This window comes from Diabrotica undecimpunctata, chromosome 4 (genome assembly GCF_040954645.1).
Source record: "Diabrotica undecimpunctata isolate CICGRU chromosome 4, icDiaUnde3, whole genome shotgun sequence".
NCBI lineage: Eukaryota > Metazoa > Arthropoda > Insecta > Coleoptera > Chrysomelidae > Diabrotica > Diabrotica undecimpunctata.
This window is the reverse complement of record NC_092806.1, coordinates 75,494,131-75,515,511: the sequence shown is the minus strand read 5'-3', so window position 1 is coordinate 75,515,511 and position 21,381 is coordinate 75,494,131. Positions and strand designations below refer to the sequence as shown.

The window sequence follows — 21,381 nt, the reverse complement described above, 5'->3', positions numbered from 1 at the left end:
GGATTTGCAGTTCACCTAATTCGCTATCGAAGAGAAGTCTCCTTGTTGTTTCTTATCTTTATATCTATAAAAATCTCATGTCACGGGGTTTGTCCACGCTAATATCCGAAACCACTCAACCGATTCCAATAAAATTTTATGAAAGTGTATTTTTTGAACCAACTTAGGAGATAAGATATTTTTTATCTCTAGGACTGACTCTTATATTTTTTTAATTGTAAATTTAAAAATGCTTTATATGACTTCACCTCTACAGTTTTAGTTCATTTAATCTTTATAAACATAAAATGACGTTTAACAAACGTCGAAAATGAGAAGTCCGTTATAAAACATTATAAACATTTTTCATTTAATTAGCTACACGAAATACATACGACAAAATCGCTATTGATACCACGACTGGATTTATTTCATTACCCAAAGATTTCTGTTACTTAACAGATTCGAAAGAGGAGCTTATTGAACTTTTATACATTATGTAATTTTAAGGCGATACGAAGTTCGGCGGGTCAGCTAGTATAATATAAAATAAAATATAATAAAATAGCATAAAATGGAATAAAAAGGAATAAAATAGAAAAAAAAATAAAATAAAAATAAAACAAAATAAATAACAATAAAATAAAATACAACAGAATAATATTCGCTATTGACACGTTGACCGGATTCATCTATAGCATTTTACTATAGAGAAAAAGTAATACGACCCCAGTGTAGAAGCTTCACTTTAAAACCTATACTTCGTCCTCCTTTGTTATGTATTTATCGGAAATCCAGTTTAATCGAGTAAAAAACTGGCAGAAGTCTACTGGGAAATAAAAATTTAGAAAACAAAAATTGAAAACTACAAAAAAAATTTTACCAGATACTTAATATTCAGTTGTTATCACAAAAAAATATTGCTTGATGGAAAATTGTTCCCATAATAAATAAAAAATGAAGATATCACCTCTTCTAATGTGAATTTACTTCTACTAATAGAAGATATAAGAACAAAATGTAAATTCCCAAGTAAACAATTTACGTAACAAATAGAAATTGTTTCGAGCCAGCTTCCAAAAACACACCATTTGTCACACTTATAATTAAAACACAGGGTCTAAAATATTGCTATATCTAAAAAATAAAACCAGCACCACTACTATCCTGTGTATAACTGTATATTGTGGAAATAACTTACATTTTTTGCTCAAATAATAATTTGAAATTACACTCATTTGCGGAGTATTCGCTATCATTAAATATATTATAGAAATGTGTAAAAATCTTGTATACAATATTTAAGTTGTGAATTCAAGGTTTAAAATGCCAACGTCATTCTGTTCCGAGAACTTCACAAATTATAGCGTTGTTTTTTATTATTGATTATCCTATTGTTTCTATTAAAGGAATTATATCTGATAAGCGACTGTCGACTGTTTACGCAAAGTTTATTAGAATTCTAAACTTAAATTTTACAAATATAGCTGAATAAAAACTGAGTTAATTTACACAAGAGCTATAAGTAGTTATTATGAATTATCACTAATAAACAAAAAATAATGACAGTCATATTTATTTCACGAGTTTTTCATGGAATTCTGTATTTTTCGTTTAGATTTCTAGATAGTAAGCTGTTTTCAAAATGCTGTATTTTATATCTTGAAATTAGTTTCTAATCTAGAAACCGTTAAATAAAGAATTCACCTTTTAATAAACATGTGGTTTATTCTTAGATACATTTATTGATAATGAGATGTTGCAAGGAAACAATTTAGGAAAAAACATCGTTGGAAAATTTCATTAGGTTCACTTTGGACTTTAAAATTAATTACCATATTTGTTTTAAAATGTATTTAGCGTCAAAAATTTGCCATTAAGCCCACATAATAAACTTCGGGGAGACCGAATACAATATAATATTTATAATAAATCTGTTTAAAGCTTAAAAATATAAAATTATTAGCAATATATAACTAAATTAACAAGATCTAAAGGGTTTTTCTATATATTTTTGTGCTTCACTCATGTATACCTAGCAACAGCACAGATGATGCAAATAGGATTCCTAAAACGTTTTGTGATGTAGCCCGAAAGGGGTATTTTTAAAATAAATATACCTACCTCTATATAAAAGATTTTTTAATAAAAATTTTGTGATTTAATTAATTTTATTGAAACGTAATCAATGCGTTGTAAGTTTTCAACCCTTAGTTTTAATATTGCAACCCTTAGAAGCCTCCGCTATTGCATAATCTCCAGATTTTATGGATGTGTATAGATTTGCATGAAAATTTGCAGTTAAGCTCAACTTAACTTGTACTCCATCATCTACCCCAATTGTCAGAAAACTACCCCTATTGTCAAAAATTATAAAATTGTACCTTAATCTTACAGCAGGTTTTATAATGATACATTAATTTTCTGGAATATCATATGTGATTTTGTATGATTTATTACCACTTACAACCACCCCCTAATATGACTTTAAAAAATTGTAAAAAATTATTTAATTGCATATTTAAATAAATTGTATATATTGCTGAAACATTTACATTAAAAAATTATACATTAAATCCACAAATTTCTCATAAATACTTACAAATACAAAATCATAAATTATCGTACTGATAAAGTACTGGCGTCAGTATCAATCAGAGCACCATTGTAACAATTTTCTCCCGAATATCCACTACACGTTGGAATGTAAATTTCCACAACCTTTTTTTATTACAAAAAATCATTTTTATGTTCTTTAGGTGCATCCTTTTTGTGGATTTTGATTGGTTGCAAACATCCTTCAATAATTTGACACCTCCAATCAGTTGACCGAATGGTTTTGTTGCCAAACACAAGAAGTTCTCTTAATGTATTCATTTAGGGCATCTACAGTAGGAACAAGGGATGATCGTTTGAAGGCACTGCTTTTGGTGGTAGCCTTAATAAAGGAATCATATCGCATCTGCTTAAGATACTTTTCCAAGTCTTCGATATTTTTCAATTTATTTAGTTGTATATTTGTGGCAGTTTCATATAACAATATTACACAGTATCTACCAGATTTCAGAATATCTTCTAGTTCAGCGTTACTACTGTAAAATATATCTACTTGTTACCTCAAATCAGGAATTTTTTCAATTAATTCGAAAATCGTTTTTACTTTTATTGTAAAATGCCGAAACTGTATCCCATCCTAGACTAGATACTGTGCCTGTCAATGTTTAAAACATCTTGAGCATAATGGTATAAAATTTATCAGAAATTTTAGTCGGTCCATTGTCAGCGAAAAACGTCTATAAAGTATGTAACTAGCCACATAACGAGATCGGATGACCCTTAAATTACATAATTAAAGTAGTAAACATTATAATTATTATGACACTAGGTCGATGATAAAGGATTACATTTTTAAAGGAACTCATAAATTCCCAGCTCGAAAATGGACTTCGTCCCACGAGTGGTAACAATCAATTGATGAACACAGGAAGTACAAATTACTTGAAAGTTCCCATTCATGAATGCTCCAAAATTCGAAAAAGAGTTTATTGGTTTTTTATCTTTCAGTTTTTAAGCTAAAGAGTCCATCAAAAAAACTATTTTGTAGTTTATTTTAAAAGCTACAAGATAGTGTATATTAAAGTTTTTTCAAGACCTTCGTTTTAAAAATGGTTAAGCTGAAAGTGCTCGAATATGGTGCTAAATGCATGCGAATACAACCTTTAAACAATCTTCAGTTTATACTTTAAACAATTTTTAAAGTTAGGAGTTATTTTGAAAAAAATGGAAAAAAATTCAGTTTTGGCTGTAACGCAATTTGGCTGTGACGAAGAAAAGAAGAAATTGGAATAGTTAAGAATGGGAAAATATCCGATTAAAGAAAGCTAAGATGACTCATAAGTACATAGACAATGTCCTACTAAAATTCAATATTTGTCCTACTATATAATAAGCAATTTGCCCCTTACCAAATCTGATGAAAAACTCTTCAGATGTACAGTGCTGTGATTTAAAATTTTAAGTTTTTGTAGCGGTATACATTATATATATATATATATATATATATATATATATATATATATATATATATATATATATATATATATATATATATATATATATATATATATATATATATATATATATATATATATATATATATATATATATATACTTGTACTGCCGTAGTTCAGCGGCAAGATAATGGCCTTAACCTTAGGGAAAGGATATCATCTAAATTTAATAATAAATGTAATTAAACTTCTCATACCGTAATTTCGGGTGACTTTGGCCCGCCAGGGTGACTTTGGCTCATTTTGGGAAAAAGATATTTTATTAACTAGTGCGTATGTACAATATATTATCATGTAAATTTCATTATACCTCACCATCAGTACCATAATAACTTTAGGAAAATTTTAATAAATCACGGTAATACTGGTTATTAAGAAAAAAATGAATTTTTAAAATATAGCCATTTTACGTAAGATTTCTTGACTGTAAAAATTGGTTGGCAACCAATAATACTTCCAAGAGTAAGATTAATTGCAGAGCTGCACATTGAATATCTGTGAATTCTTACCCGCCTGGCGTCAGTATTTCAGTCTAAACGTAGATGCTAATAAGATCGGTTGTTATTTGCAAAGTGGTACAGAATTTAACGGTTTTCGGGTGACTTTGGCCCAGGTTGTTGAATGTTGGATTTTGGTTATTCGTTGGTTCTATATTTAAATTGAAGTAAGTAAATGCTGATTTTTAATTTGAATTTAGCCTTGTAACAACTGCAGAGTTTGTTAACTGTATAGAACTAACGACTTTTTTTTAGATGCCCTCAAATTACAAACGTGTTGCTGGTAGTAGAAATTATGGAAATTACACGGCAGACACAGTAGAAAGAGCTCTAGAAGCTATCAGAAATGGAGTCATATCTCAAAGAAAAGCTGCAATAGAATTTGGAGTGCCAATAAGTACTTTAAAACTTGGCAAAATTGAAGTTTGTGGCAATGGCCCGAAGTCAACGTAAGAAAATCCTACCACCTGGGTAATATTGATTTCACAGAGCCATTGGAACTTGGACATAACCGATATTTCTTTCCAGATTTAAAAACAAGCTTGTAAATTGTTTTATTGTTCATTTTTTGTTTAAAAATGATGTTCTTTGTAAACCGAGGGTCCTATGTAGAGTTTCATTTTAGTTTTAGTTTTTTTTGTTTGAAATTTAAATAAATATTTTTTTAACTAATAAAATGTTTATTTATTATTCATCTTGTAGGGTGACTTAAGCCCAAACACTAATAATCACAGAGAATTAATGAAAAATGTAGCTTGAGGCAAAGTCACCCGACACCAGCGGGTGACTTTGCACACCACATTTTTATTTTTTTTTTGTAATAAAGTAAGCGCTTCGTTGTGTTTTAGTGTAATTTTTGTAAAAAAGTAGTTAAAGACTCAAATACAAATAAATTAAGAAATATACTTTTATGTATTTAGAATACTGAAATCTACGGTCAAACTTCGAAAGTGAGTCAAAGTCACCCGAAATTACGGTACATAAAAATTTTGTTGTAATACGTTCCTATATTCGTACGCCACTGGTAATCGGACGAGGTTGCTGTCCTTCTTTGAAATACAATTTTTTATATACCTGCTTTTCAAAATTCGAATTTCCCGGTATTATGAACAGTGGTTGGTGCCTTGGTTTGCTAAGAAAGAGAAGCACAGGACCTCACTGCAGGTGTGCGTTTGTGACTGTGTCGACAACCGGTACACCCATATTCAATAGTACGGTTAAATTTTTCTGAACTGTGATGTTGCATTCAAGTTTTGAATATTTATCGATAAAAATTAAAATAAATAAGTTAACATAATATCTGTTAATTGATAATAAACTGGTTATTATTTTATGTTGATTGCTTGGTTAAAAATAAATATTAATTGAATTTGCTTGATGTTGTAGCTTTCCGATAGATAGTGCTTTACATGTTAATTTTTAAATATTTTGGTAATAATAAATCCTCTCAATGAAAAAGCGTACCGAGACCCTTAAAGGCCAATATTGACAAGCGCTTATTGTAAAAATATTTAAAAGTCACAGCCATAAAAACCCTGATCCCTCATACCTTTAGCTGATATTTTATCAATGTCATACATTGCACAAAATGTATATAGTATTAAATACTGCTATTATATATTTTGGTGTGTCATTAATAAATAGGCTTTGGAATTTCGGATTGAAATTCTTAGATCCTGCTGTCTTTCCATCTTTGTGTTGTGTATCCACGTTATGTGCTGGGCTTCGTAAGTTGTAAGCAGTCATAGCGTACAGAAGATAAAGTACATAATAAATACACGTTTATCAAAACCATAAAATATTGGAAGAAACGATTGAGAAAAAATATGTCAAAGGAAGTTTAATTTAGAAAACATGGTGGAAAATGTTGCCGAATAGGATGGTACCCTATGTCGGTCTTAAATATAAAATAAAACACTTACTGGCAATTTATAGAAATAATACTTAAAAAAATATCTTTCCTTTAGTGTAAGTCTGTAGTTAAATAAAAAAAGTATATTTCTAATTTTATTTTATATGGCCAACAAGCATTTTTGTGAAGTAATAAACTTTATGCAGCAGAAAGAAAATATATACAATTATCTATTTTAAAATAAGGTCTAATGTTACTGATATAAATATTTCTATTCAGTTTTCAACAATTGTCTCGTACTATGTATGGATTTCTATGAAAGATGCAGACAGATATAAATGAATAGTTAGTTCTCCATGTGGTTCCAAGAAGTCTGACAGCAAGATATTCGCGGAAAACACATTAGGTCTCTGCCTTGGATGCCAGCACCCAATACCCACACCGCAGTCCGCCTTCGAGGCCCCGACCAGCTGGGTACCTAGAGAAATCTTTTTTTATTCAAGGAAACTTGATATGAGGAGAATGTAAAATACTATTTCTATTAGAAAGGTTTTTATTGATTCTTTATAAAGGTGTACGAGATATCTGTACAAACTTTTTGTTTTTTGAAATTTTATTATGGGATTAATATTTGAAATGTATAAATATATGTGATACGTATATTTTTTATCATCTTTATTTATTGTAACATTAATTCAATCAATTCGAACTTTACCAAAAGATAGGACGCTTGCCATAATTTTGTAAATATTTGTGTACAGTACTTAATTTTTACGGTCTAAAATATGTAAAAGAAATAAAAATAATTTAGATTATAATTATGATGATTTGATGATCAATATGATCTAGGTTTCAAGACTAACTATGCTACTGGTACTATTGAGAATAGAATAAATCACATTAAAATTCGAAAATTAGAAGAATTAATAAGCCTCAAAAAATGAAAAATCGTTATAAAACAAAATACAATGTTTTGTAATTTGTGAACGATTTCCGAAGTGGAAATCGACCCGTCAAAAATAAACTTAGGTATTTTAAACTTAAATTGTAGCTTATTCCAAATAAAAATAGTAATTACATTAAAATGCCACAAGAAAATAGCTTTAAAACAATGAGATATGAACAGGAAAGTTATCGATGTTCGTTGACTAGAATAATAATAGACACGGAAAGTAGGCACACTGGGGAACAAAAGTTACGTGTCTATTGTCAAACGGTTGAAAATAATTCATTTTATAGAAAGTTAAACTTCCGGTAGACGAGAATATGTCGTTGAACTGTTGTTATTAGCTGTTTTTATGGTACCAACGTTAACCGAAAGAAATAGTAAATATATATTTTTAAATGATACCGACGCTAAGTTTAAACATACATTCAAAAATAACGATAACCGGAACTTATGATTTAAACAGAGTAGTAAATCTAGAATTAATTGTTTTTATAACTCCAATATTTAAAATCGGTCCATTTTACGGATAATAACATAAGGTATGATTCGAATTCTCAATTTTAACAGTTCCGTTATTTAAAAACAATGTATACAAAATATAAAACAAAAGTTATTGATCAAGTATTACTAAAGGCGCTTTTTCACGAGTCGTTTAGTTGATCAATCAATGTAAAAATGACGTCAATGTAATAATTTGTGTGTGAAGGTGTACAAAGTATTGCTGTTTTGTTAAAAGGAGAACTGAAAAGAATTGCTAATAATCGTTTTGGGTGAGACACTGGATTCTCAGAAATAGATTGGGACCATCAGAAACGTTGAATGAGCTAGTATTAGAAAATAAAGAAGGGTATAGAAATCACACTGATAATCAGACAAGAATGTCTGAAGAAAATTTTGAAGAGCTACTGTAAAAAGTGGAGAATGTCATAAAACAAACAAGATACAGTGATGCGACAAGCAATCTCACCAAGATTAAAGCAGCAAACATATTTGCAGCTATAGGAGATTCGTTTGCAACGCTCGTTTCCTCATAACGAGTAACTAAAAATACCATTTCAAATTTTCTGGGAGAAGTGTGTACAGGAATAGAAGATACATTATAATATTTTATTAAAATAAGTATAACAATTTGGTAACAATAGTAGGTAATATAAAAGTTATTGTATTCCAAGACATCCGTTAGAGCTGCAATAAGCATATCAAATGAATCCTGTGAATTCTTTACGCATTATTGCCTGTTGCATTATTCATTTGAAAATGAAGACACATCTTCATTCATCTGAGATGATGAATGATATACTCAGAAGGTGAAAACGCTGGTAATGGATTTGTGTGATAATAATATGTAGAAGGTATACACACTGATGATAGAATTGTATGATATTAGAATTGTCTCACTGATAAAAGCTGTAATCGCTGTTGTCGTACTATAGTTTGAATTTGTTTCTGGCAGATGATAGAATCGTAAATAGGCATCTTTCTTAGCTGAACGGCGATGTTTGGCAAATATGTCGAATTCATCATTAACATTAGGAGTATTTATTTTGCTCTACTTCATAAGTTGATTAATTGCTGCGCTTATATTTGAACTATTTTCATTTTTTGCTATTTTTCGTCTGAGTTTTTGAGAAGAACAAAAGACATTTGCTGTTTTGATTGAGTTGTAGTAGGCGAATTGGCAGTTTTTGTGTTTTATGCATAGACCGTTTCTTTCCTGGTATAACCATTGCCAGTAGTAATAGATGCAGACGTTAATGCAGGAAACACATTTTCTGTTTCTGTTTCTGCATTTTCGATGGTTTTGCTTTCAGTTGCATCACGTCTTTAATTCTAAAGGAAAAATAAAACTTAATCAAAATATTTCATATTGGTACAAAGTGAATTATATATGCAGCACAATGTAAAAAATAATTTGTTGCAGGAGCCACAAAATGAAGAAGGATGAAAGACAATTCAAATTTAAAGAGAATATTATTTTCATAATACTAAAGCGCCTCACAGTGGATCAGAGTATTTTAATTACAAAGACCCATATTAATTTTGTTTGCGTGCGTTGACGCAAACTATTGCTTTCGCTATTTCGACGTAGGTACAATGGACGAGCAAACAATGCTGACGTTTTTGTAAAAATCATCGTTTGAAAACAGCATTAAAAGATGTTAGGAATACGTTACATTTTTCAAAAGAAGGAGTATTTGTAGCTGGCGATGCTTTACCCTTAAGCCCTACATTTTAAAAGCCTTTGGAAGAAGTACTAGGTACTGGTAAACAGATAGAAGTATCTAGGAAACAGAAAACCTTCAACTATCGCTTATTAAGAGGTCGTCGCATTGTTAAAAATGCATTTGGAATTTTGGTTTCTAGATTCTAGAGTATTTAAACGATCTATAGCGGTTGCAATTACATTTACAATTAAGTAGGAGGAGACAATTGTTAAAGCAGCTTTCGCATTACATAAATCGTTAAAAATGAGTTCAAGTGAAAAATTACACCATGAGGCTCTTTAGATACTGAAAATCTAAATACCAGACGTATTATACCAGGTTCTTGGAGATCACAAAGTACTGAAGGGAATGGTCTAGTTAATTTGCACGTTATTTTAGGAAGTTGTAACTATTCAACATTAGCAGCTACTGTGCGTAATGAATATGCCGAATATTTTTCCAGACATGAAGCTGTGCCCTGGCAACTGAATATGATACAAAAAATATGAATAATACATAAAAGTGAATATCAAAAATTTAAATAAAAAGTATACTATAAGTTTAATGAGGTATTCGTTATATGGGTAACACGATGTAAAAATATATCCACTCTTTTATACTAAAATAATTTTGGTATAAAAAACGCACGCGCCCCCTGGCCGCTTTCACAAAATATAATAAATACTGTCAACAAATGTCGACTGCCTAGTTCACACGTTTCAAGACAATATTTAACTTGAAAACAATTCGTGATGGGTCAAACTTTTTTTACTGGATCAATTCTGTTCTCACTACACTTTTCATTTAACTTTTGTTACTCAACTAAACTCGACTCGTGAGAACGCGTTTTAACTAGTTAAAATTGTTATTAGTTCTCTAGGTTTGAAAAGTTTGAGTTACCAATCCTACTTATACTTGTTGATCTCCTCTTTTATCGAACTTTGGTATCTTTGAAGTATCTCGTTGGGAATAAACAACAAATTAAAAAATAAATTCTTTTAACATTTTACTTTTATCTGTCTACAAGCATATAATATTGTCAAAATTGAAAGGTTTTACTGGGTCGGATTTATGTTTAAAATAGTTCCTTTTAATTATACGGAATCAACTTCTGATAAGCAGTGCCAACATCTAATTGTTCTGTAGAAATTCAATCATATCCAATGATCACATCAAAACTTGTTAGTAATTCTATCGAAAATTCTGAAGAATACCAAGAAAAACTCATTATATTAAATACTTTTGTACAAAAACCCGCTTTAACCTAATAAGGTTATTACCAGAGAGGGAATAGCTAATTACACTTTGTTTGGTAAACAAAAGCCTTTTAAAAACAAAAGTATGTTATCGATATTGTTATTTGAATTTAAATATTTTTTAAACAAATTAATGTTCATGGGAAAACTGGGTATGTCCTAGTCGTTAATTATTTGCTGAATAATTTTTCTGCTTTGAACAGTCCTGTATAAATACCGTTGTAATCATCTGCCATAAAACTGTGGTATCATGCATTTTCAAATCGAGTATAGTAAAATGAGTGTAACTTGGATAAATTTCATTTCTTTTATTAGTGTGTTTTTTTAATTGTTGATGAATCTTTCCATTACATCCTATTTTCATTGTTACTTTCTCGATCTTTTTTAATATTTAAGATTTATAACTTAAAATATCTATATTTATGACTTTACTATTTATACTGACCTATTTATAGCTTTGGATAATAAAAGTTTGTGGTCTAAATATAGTTTTGAAATTATATCAATAGTACAGTGTTGGAGTACTTATTGTAGTCGAACGTCCAGTTGGTCCCTACAGCTGAATATTGTTGACTACTATATTTGTTCTGAGAATAAACGACAATATTATAATTAGAACTACATATTTATCAAACCATTCCCACGATATTCTTCGTCTTTATCCTCTCATAACATGGCCTAAGTACTCGTTAGTGTTGGTATATTCTTATAGCTAATTTCTTCTTTGTTAATTTTAGAATATATATACATATATATATATATATATATATATATATATATATATATATATATATATATATATATATATATATATATATATATATATATATATATAAGCGAGGTTCCTACAGCCTCTGCCGCTTCTCGCATTTCGACCGCCATCGTTTTCTGTCCATCCATTCGTCGTCTTTGAAGGCTCTATCTCTCATTGTGTGCCGTACATTTTCTTCCCAGGCAACTGAAGGCCTTCCCCTTCTTCTTATACGTGATCTTACGTGATCATACAACACTAGTTGTCTCGTTTCAATTCTGTCTATATTGGAATATACACATTTTTGTCCTCCTAATATATTCATTCCTGATATGATCTTTTTTGGATACCCCACACGCTCTTCTTAAAAAATCCATGTCTACTACTTCTATTCTTTTTCTATCTTTTTTCGTGATCTGCCAAACTTCTGCCCCATAAGTCATAATAGGCTCTACCAAGGTTCGATAGATTGTCAATTTCGTTTCTTGTCTAATATCTTTAGACTATAGTAGAGAGTAGAATGTTTACCGCTTTTTTCCCTGCTGCGTTCTGTTTTTGATGTCTCTTTTGGTACTGCCTTTTTAGATATTATAGATCCCACATATTTATATTCATTACATGTTTTTGTGTTTCTAAGTATAAATAAAGTTTCTTTCTTTAACGACACTTCTTGCATTTTTGTATATATTTGCGATATCATCCACATACTCTCTACTGAGACCTACTTTCGTAAATGTTTGAAACAGTTTTTTCAAAGGTACCGTATAGTATGCCTTCTTTAAACCTACAAACAATGGGCGGGTAGATAGATTCCTTGCCTTCCGTTTTTCGATTACCTGCTGCAGAACGAATATACCATCAGTGCACGATCTTCCTACACGAAATCCATTTTATTCTTCTATGTCTTCGTATTCTGATTCTATTCTTTCGTTTATTATTCGACCGTACAACCTCCTCACTGAGCTGATAACAGTTATTCCCCTATGATTAGAGCATTTGCGTTTATCCCCTTTCTTGAATATTGAGCTGATGTATCCAACATTCCAATCATCAGGGATATTTTGTCCTTTTAAGAATTTGTTAAATAGTTGAACCAATACCTCATGTAATATTTTTGGGCCATACTTTACCAACTCAATTGGGATGTCTCCAGGTCCTGCTGCTTTACCGTTTTTCGATCTTTTGAGGGCATCGCTTAACTCTCCGGTTGTTATCTCAATTATTTGTGTATGTTCGGATATTTCTTCCATTTCGATCTCTTGGAATTTACATATATCCTCTGTCAGTAAGACCTCATAATGGTGTTTCCACTGTTTTAGATCTATTAACTGTAAGTTAGATTTTCCCTTTCCTTCCCTCCGGAGAGACTTTATCACCTTCCACGCTTGCCAAACTCTTGTTCCACCCATAACCTATCCACCTCTGCACATCTTCGATCTAACATCTCATTTTTACTTTTCACTACTTCTCTTTTTACATCTCGATTTAATTTTTTATATATCTTGTAATCTTCCCCCTTTCCCGTTGACATCCATATCTGATAAGCAGTTTTCTTCTTGTTTACTAACGTTTGCATATTCTCCGATCACCATTCTTGATTTTTTGTTTCATATTTGCCTTTATACCCCAAAGCTTCACTTACAGCCTCATGAATGCATTTTTTAAGTTGCTGGTATAATTCTTCCGCTGATATATTTTCTCGATCCACATTTTGTAATTTTAGAATATCCAATAATATAAAGAATAGTGTATGTATTGTCTTGCTCTTGTTCCACTTTTTGCCTAAGCTTATCACGTGCCCTATTGTACTGGTTTCGCTTTAATATTATTTGGTCTTGTTAAATTCATAATTTGTGTTAGTTAGCCTATGCCTAGGTTTTAAGGTAAACTGCACTGTACTTTTGTCAGAATAAATTATCTTATGTAGACGTAATATATGCGTATTATTTATTATTATTAATTTCAATGGACTCAAAAAATTCGATTGATAGTTTTCTATTGCTAGTTAGTTTTCCTCGTGTATAAAACCTAAGTATATCCCTAAGTATAAAACATTTTTTACTATTGTTTAAGATATGTACACCATATTAATTAGATTAAACCTGTAAGTGAGTACCTAATAATGATCGTGCTGTAGGATTAAATCTGCTGCCGGCGCAATCGTTCCTATAGCTTACATGAACCTTAATCTAGACCGGGTTAAATCAGGTATCATCGGCGCAATCGTCCCCTGCCCCTTTCAACCTATTGTTTATTTTTATCTTATATTTATTTATAAATGTTTGAAAAATTTTAATGTTTTTATACCATCCTTTTTTATTTTAATTTTTAATACAATACTTAATTGAAATATATAAAATATAACATTGACAGGAAACAACAGGTACAAACAAGCAAAATCTCCACCATATTATAATCTAACGATTACTGTTAACATTTTTTGATTTGTTTGCTGATATACAGTTTGGTTGCCTTGAGAAAAATTGACATACTATAGTAATCCGATGTTAAAATACATAGGTTTAAAGTTATTACTAAGCGAATTTGCAATTCTTCGTGCCTGGTATAATGGGCACTCTAGAATGATGTGTTTAATGTGAACAGCTACAATTAATGTATATTATAGGTGTAGCTTCTTTCTTGAAGATATGTTTAAGTAAACAAAGTTTATATGAGGAAAGAAAATGATCCACAACAAATTTGGATGAGGGGTAGATACAGAAGCGGCCGTTGGCGATTCTAGATGCCCAGATAACATTTTTTTGGTTAGACTATCGATTCGATAGCTTTAACATATCGTTCGATTTTGATTCGGTGAACAGTAGACAATATGATGCCCTGGTCTTTTCATAGATATTTGAAGGGGTTGACTGCTTGAGAGCATGATAAATATGATGCAAGGAACGTGGGCCATTATAAGAAGCCTCTTCACGCATTTTTCCGTACACTATTGACGTAGCTTGGGGTCGGCTGGGGGTCTAATTTTTCCGCAGTAAAAAGTTTTGATATATTTGTTTAATTCGTAATTTTATTGTTGTGTTATTTGCTGTTACTAATAAAAAAAATTACTTACCGACTATACTGTAACTGTTCAATGCACTAACAGAATTAGTCAGGGCCGATTTATAGCGTAGTAGTACTGTTCAATATCGGGACAGGATTTCACTGTTAGAATTGCTTAGCATTCTGTTTATCTTATTGTATTATCATGACTTTTACGAATTATAAACTGCTGATGTAAGTTATCAAACAATTTCGCAGTACTAAGCAAGTGGATAACATCAAGTTTATCCTAAATCATATTCTGATAGTGATTCATTTCCTTATTAAAATATTACCTGTACTTCACTTTTTATCTATACATATTGTTAATTGCTTAAAATAATTCATAGAATGTTATAATACATCATTGGAATGTTTGTCAGTTTTATTATACCTTAATAATATTGAACGTTAATTTATAATCATATCCTGTATATAATTAATAAGAGCCTGAAGGTATTTTTTGTGGCATTTCACTTTTATTATTAACAAAATATTAGTACTACCCCTAGAACTTGGAAATCTATATCTGCTCATGTATTTATATTACAGTTAGTTGCTAGTAAGTTTCATTAAATAGTAATTAAATATGGAAATTTAGCTTTATCATTTATTAATATATTATACTGCATTTTATTAATATATTATACTGCATTTACTGTACGTAGTTAAATAACACATCTAAATAATAGTTAGAGTGCCCGTCGGCAAAAAATTTTATGATAGATACTCTCTCCAAACTTTGGGTAGGATACACGTACACACACGTACTCATCACCAATTAGCATAAATGCCCTCATAGATAGTAAAAACTCATAACCGCAATAAAACCATGTATTTTAAAATAGACCCGGAGAGATTTGGAAACTGATCACTGGCCTACCTGCACCCCGTGGCAGCTAAATGGTTGCAAACCGCTAAGGTTTGATGATTTGAAAAAATAATTTCCAGGACCGAATGCAAATAAAATAACGAAGTTGGGGAATATTTCAGATATAACCGGAAATAGAACATGCTTAAAAAGATTTTCATTAAAAAGGTCACTAATAAAAACCTATGCAGCTGAATTTTCAGATTTTAGATCCGTTTAGATTGGCAGATACATCTAATATGCCACTCACCGGGAGACATCCGATATAAATAATCAGTTAAATTTTGAACCAATTCGCTTAAAATAATTTCTGAATTAATTGAATACCAAGTAAACAAGAAAAGTAACCTGTAACAGGCAATCTTCCGCATTAGAAACCAGCGCCTTGGTTTGGATGGCGGTGATCAGTTTGCTATATCTCGGAGGGTCTAATAATTTTATGAGGGGCTATATAGTGATGATTTGGTACACGTCTTTTTGAGTATCGCTTCATTAGGCCGAGTTTGACACGGTTTCCCTCTGCGACTTTTTTTGATTCTGGGGCATTTTCCTCGAATTTTTCTGAAACATGTCGATTTTACGACATATCAAAATAAAAATAAAAGTGTCTGATGATAAACATGGGGTATTCAACGCGTTTGTTTTCCGATTGACCTGTCTGACGGGTTAAAGTTGTCGATTTTATGACTATTAAAAAATTTATTAATAATCGTAGACATTGAAACGGTATATAGAGACAATTAGTACTTACTACGTGGTACAAGTCTCTGACGGATTTATTGGGGCATAACTAGAGTCCCTATGTCATATTCTCACTTCATCAACATGCTTCTCCTAGTAACTAGAAGCGTGCTGCAAACGCGACGTTTGAAATATATTTTACGAGCGCCACATTTTGATGACGTTGGTTGCAAGCGCACTTGCATGTGAACGATACCATTTGTTTCTTGGTACTTGCAATGCGGCGTTAGTCAAATTCGGCGTCGAACGCCCTCATGTGTACCTAAGCCGCAATATTGTCTACTTTTGAACTATTCACTACACATCAACGAGCTTCATCCTGAAGATTATGTAACACACTAGATCGTAGTAATATAAATATCGAAAATTGGATAGCACGAATAAAAATGCGAAAAATATTGCATTTGGTATAAGTGAATATTGTTATGCTATAACAATAACAATACACACAAAACTAAGGCTGGTGAGGGCGCTCATTTTTCCCATAGCGACATATGCATCCGAAACGTGGACCTTAAAGAAAGCGGATAAAAATAAACTGGACGCTTTTGAAATGTGGGTATACCGCCGCATGTTGAGAATATCCTGGATTGATCATCGCACTAACGTATCGATATTAGAACAACTTAAAATAAAGGATAGATTGCTTAAACAAATACAACAGAGATATTTGGAGTATTTTGGACACATTGCTAATTAAGAACAGGCACGATGGAAAAACTGATAGTCGAGAGTAGAGTTGAAGGAAAAAGACCTTGGGGAAGATCTCCAAGCCGTTGAGTAGATCAAACAAAAATACTGATTAACCCAGGGTTACATGAAGCCGAACAACTAGCCCAGGACAGAGAAGGATGGAGAGAAATCGTGCAAAAACTGTAAAGACCTGATGGTGTCGCCACATTCCAAAAGGCATTAGAACTGAGGAGGACGATAAGTGAAAAGGGTAAAAGTAACGAAAACAGAAGTTACAGAATAAGTGATAAAACTTAAATGAACACATGCAGGCCATCATATTCAACAAAATAATGAAAGGGCGAATAAACAGATAATATATAAGAAAATATTAAATTAAATTAATAAAGATGGAAAAGGGAAGTATTTTTGAAGTGTATAAACAATTTTAATTCCTGGGCGAGTGCTTTCGGCTTACAAAGCCATCTTCAGAGCTATGCTACAATAGAACAATGATGTAAATATCTAATTTTAATTTGACAATGATTCACTTACGTCAAAAATTTAAGTATCCTACTAGAAGAGATCATAAGAAAATTACAGAAAAATGCTGGTTCTATTTTATTTTTTCTTCTTTATCAATGAAAGAACACAAAAAGACTGTATACTGGATTCCACAGAAAAAAGATAATATATTGAAGACCAAGTGAATAAAAAAGAATACGTGAAAAACACAGATGCAATGCAGAACCATCCCATGAAACATTATGGAAAACATGATAAATGCACCAGATAGGGAGCAATAGAGGAGACACGGGAAGCCTATGTTCAAAACTGGATACAAAAGGGCACAATAAATAGTTTATTAAAAGATGTGGAAGTTATCGTTGGATAACAAGATCTAAGAGGGGTATAATACTATAAGTCATAATTCAGTAAGGTCAAAAATAAAAATAGATCAAAATCTCCAAAAAAAAAAACAAAATATATATATATATATATATATATATATATATATATATATATATATATATATATATATATATATAATGAAAATCTTGAAAAACCCATAAAACTATGATATTATTTGATGAAACTTATAATTATTGGCAAAGGTCTCAAATGCGAACAACACAACAGTGAAGTTAAGTTTTAAAAACCCAAAAGCATCCAAATGAATTGTCTGAAAAACGGTCTAGCCGAATCATTTATTTGATTCCTTTAAAATTAACCCAGTTGTGATGTCTGTTAATTCAGCCAAAAATCGGAGAGAGACGAAATAGAGACGGGTCCTAAATATTCCAATAAATTGTTACTTCCAAGAAAATCAAGTCCACAAACGTTATATTTAGCTTAATCTCCAATCTAAAACGAATATTGCTTTTTGCGTCGTCGAAAGTTGTGAGTAAAATCTATTTTTGATATAGGATCGGAACGCAATTTGAACGTCACAAGTTTGGCTGCATATCCAATCTATTCAGACATTTCCCTAGACTCAGATAGAAAAACAAAAACATATCTAGGAACCCTGACTAATATAAATTAAATATTGAATTATAGAAAATACGTGCGTTTAATCATTCTTTTTATTTCTAAATCACATTTGTTTCTTTTCACTTAAAATAGCTACGTACATCTATTATTTTTACGCTTATAAATTATTCAAACAATTTAGGAATTTTTCAAAAATGTCAATACAGACATTCGTCATTAGGTACTTTATTTTGTTCACAATTTTTTAAAACTTTACATACTTTGTTTAATCAATGATCATCAGACTAGTCTATTTATTGGTAGTTGAGACAATTATCTTTTGTTTTAATTTCTTTAAAATAATTTATATGGCTTTTTACAAATAAACAAAGCAAAAAGCTCAGGTTCGTTCGGAAAAATATTCCTTATCTCGCCTGTCTACGCCTTGTCTAAATAGAAGATGAATATAGCCGATAATATAGTCTTTCTTATGTTTAAAATTTTCCAGAAAAATAAATGTCACTTGACACATTTAATAAGCTGAATTTTCAAAGAAAAACAGAAAAAATCCAAATGAATTGCACGTAACGCTGTAACGACGCTCACTTATCTAAATTCATTTTTAATTTTTTAAATTAGTTTTACAATAATCTCGCATTCGTTGTAAAAACTGTTCGTATAGTAGGTACACAAACTACCAAAATAATACGTGTAAGAAATTCTCTACATTAGAAGCATGATGTATACGGGAAAACGAAAACTATGCAACAACTAAATTTTTAAAACACGTAAGTAGTGACAAAAAATTAAAAAAAAAAATCCGTTTTTAGAATCGTTGTGGCTATATCGCATCTTCATTTCTATAGGGCCGCAACTCAAAATTTGGTGTTTTTGAGTTAAAAGTTGAATGGTTTTGTTCTCAGCGTTACCACCGATGCATCTACAAACCGTGTTTCTATCGCACTCCTACGCATAGAAATCACTGTATTGCGCGTCTTTATTGCACTAAACGAAAATTGGTATAAGTTGATTTCTATACATACACGTTGTAATATTGCGCCTAGCCGCCTCAGCCCTAAGTGAGTCCGTGCCGTCTTTACCGGAAGTGGCTTTTTTGTGTAAACAAATAGTGTAAGTATAATTGCAATTTTTAAATAAACAAGGCGAAAAGCTCAGGTTCGATCGAAAAAATCCCGTTTTTTTGCATATTCACTTTTATCAGATACCCCAAAATAATGTTCAAGAGATGGCCCAAAGAAAAAGTTGTTCAAATTTTTTTAAACAATTTTTTTTTTAATGTAAAAAACAATTTTTTCGACCCGGACAACTTTTTTTTTTAATTTATTGGATCATTTTGAACAACATAAGTCTATTGTAGTTTTTTTTTGTACACTTGATCGGTTTCGAGTTATAAATAATTTAAAACCGATAAAATGCAGAATAAGAATTTTTAAGGCTCAAAAACAGAAATAAAAACATTATTTTTAAACCGATCTACCGAGACGCATATTAAAAGTTATAGCGAGTATGGAGTTAACATATATGGTTATAGCTTAAATAAAATAAAAATATATGTTAAGCGGGATAATTAATAATTATTTTGTACGCGATAATCGGATTTTTTTTCATATAGATCATAACGGAGAAGTGAAGCCTGTTTCTAATTTATAAATATTTATAAAAAAAATATCACATAAGGAGTAAAATTCAATCTACATAATACCACTCCAACCAGACTAAGATACCTTTTTGTAATCATTCTTCTCGTCTAAATCTTTTTTCGATTTAGTTGAAGCGACATTATAAAAAATTCCATTATTTTCAGAATTTTCTATTTGCTTTTTAAGTTTACTTTATTGTCCATATTCCAGCTTATTTTGATCTATTTATTTCATTTTATATGTATATTCGGATAATTAAGTTTTATCAGTGTAAACCTGCTGATTATTTCCCCATATTATATTTTCATAGAAATAATTTTTTATCAAATCGATTTCGCCAGCAATTTTGCCAGTTGTATAGTTTTGTAACTTAAATAAATCCGGCACTGATTTCAACCGATATGCTTGAAATAAGTGCCAGACTGCAATAATTTTTTCTGGGAACTTGATGACGAAATTTAAGTAAAATCGAAACAAGTAAGTAAAGGTTTAACTTTAATAGATAAGCTATTTATATTCGAGACTATCATTTTATAGAAAGCATCAAATAATTTTAACCTCGAGAGCTACTACATGGTTGTCAAATGTACTGCTTTTTATAAAAACTTGATCCTATCGATATTCTTCAGAAAAAATAAAAAATTTAAAGCTTGCACCGAAAATATAAGAAACTTTGTGAAGAAGAATAAAACAATGTAAAAATCAGTAACTAAATCAGATTTGCAGATTATATTGCATTTATAGCCTAGACGAAAATATCTACGATCTCTCAGTGATTTTCAATAATAACATAACTTCTCCCGAATAAAGAGACGATGATAATCAATGCATTCGCTAAAAAATAGAGTAAAGCGTTTAAAGTTAATGAATGCAAGACTGAACTATTTAAATTTAAGGGTGAAATTGGAATTGTATTTGGAAATCTCATAATATAATACTTTAATAAATATTATAATATCTGGATCAACGTGATAAAACTGTAAATTAAATCTTTCGCATGCACTAGTAGTACATTTAAGGCTGCTAGATGGTTCACTTATAATTTCAGGGAACTATGTGCGGTTCTGCGCTGTTGTCAAGAGTGTATGTGAATTGAGTCCTGTCCAACAACGGATCATCTTCAACCAGGAACACTGCTTACGGCTTGTATCTCTGGTGTCAAGATGTGTGCCTAGATATGTGGTCTTTCCCATCTTGATTAATGTTAACAGTTTTCCGTTTTTTCCCATTCTTCCCAAAACTTGGTCATCTGTGACGTGATCCATCCAAGATATTCCTAATTTTTACACATTTTACATCAATTAAAGCAAACTATCTTTCTTAATTCCTTCTGTAGAATTTTCGTCGGCCTCCCAATGCCTTT

At 30.8% G+C, this 21,381-nt stretch overlaps 1 protein-coding gene across 5 annotated transcripts in view; it reads right to left on the bottom strand.

Moving 5' to 3' along the window:
• LOC140439697 (suppressor of cytokine signaling 2-like) overlaps positions 1-21,381 on the bottom strand; it is a 31,923-nt gene that overhangs the window by 5,359 nt on the left and 5,183 nt on the right. The window contains exons 1-2 of one of the 5 annotated variants that reach the window (XR_011950684.1): positions 14,632-14,821; positions 8,343-9,177 (exon numbers count right to left, since the gene is read on the bottom strand). The exons of 2 other annotated variants lie outside the window; for them this stretch is intronic. The gene's annotated coding sequence lies outside the window, so the exon portion shown is untranslated. Of the gene's footprint in view, positions 1-8,342; positions 9,178-14,631; positions 14,822-21,381 lie in introns of those variants that run through there. 2 more of the 5 variants (XM_072529783.1, XM_072529784.1) reach the window with 2 other exon arrangements.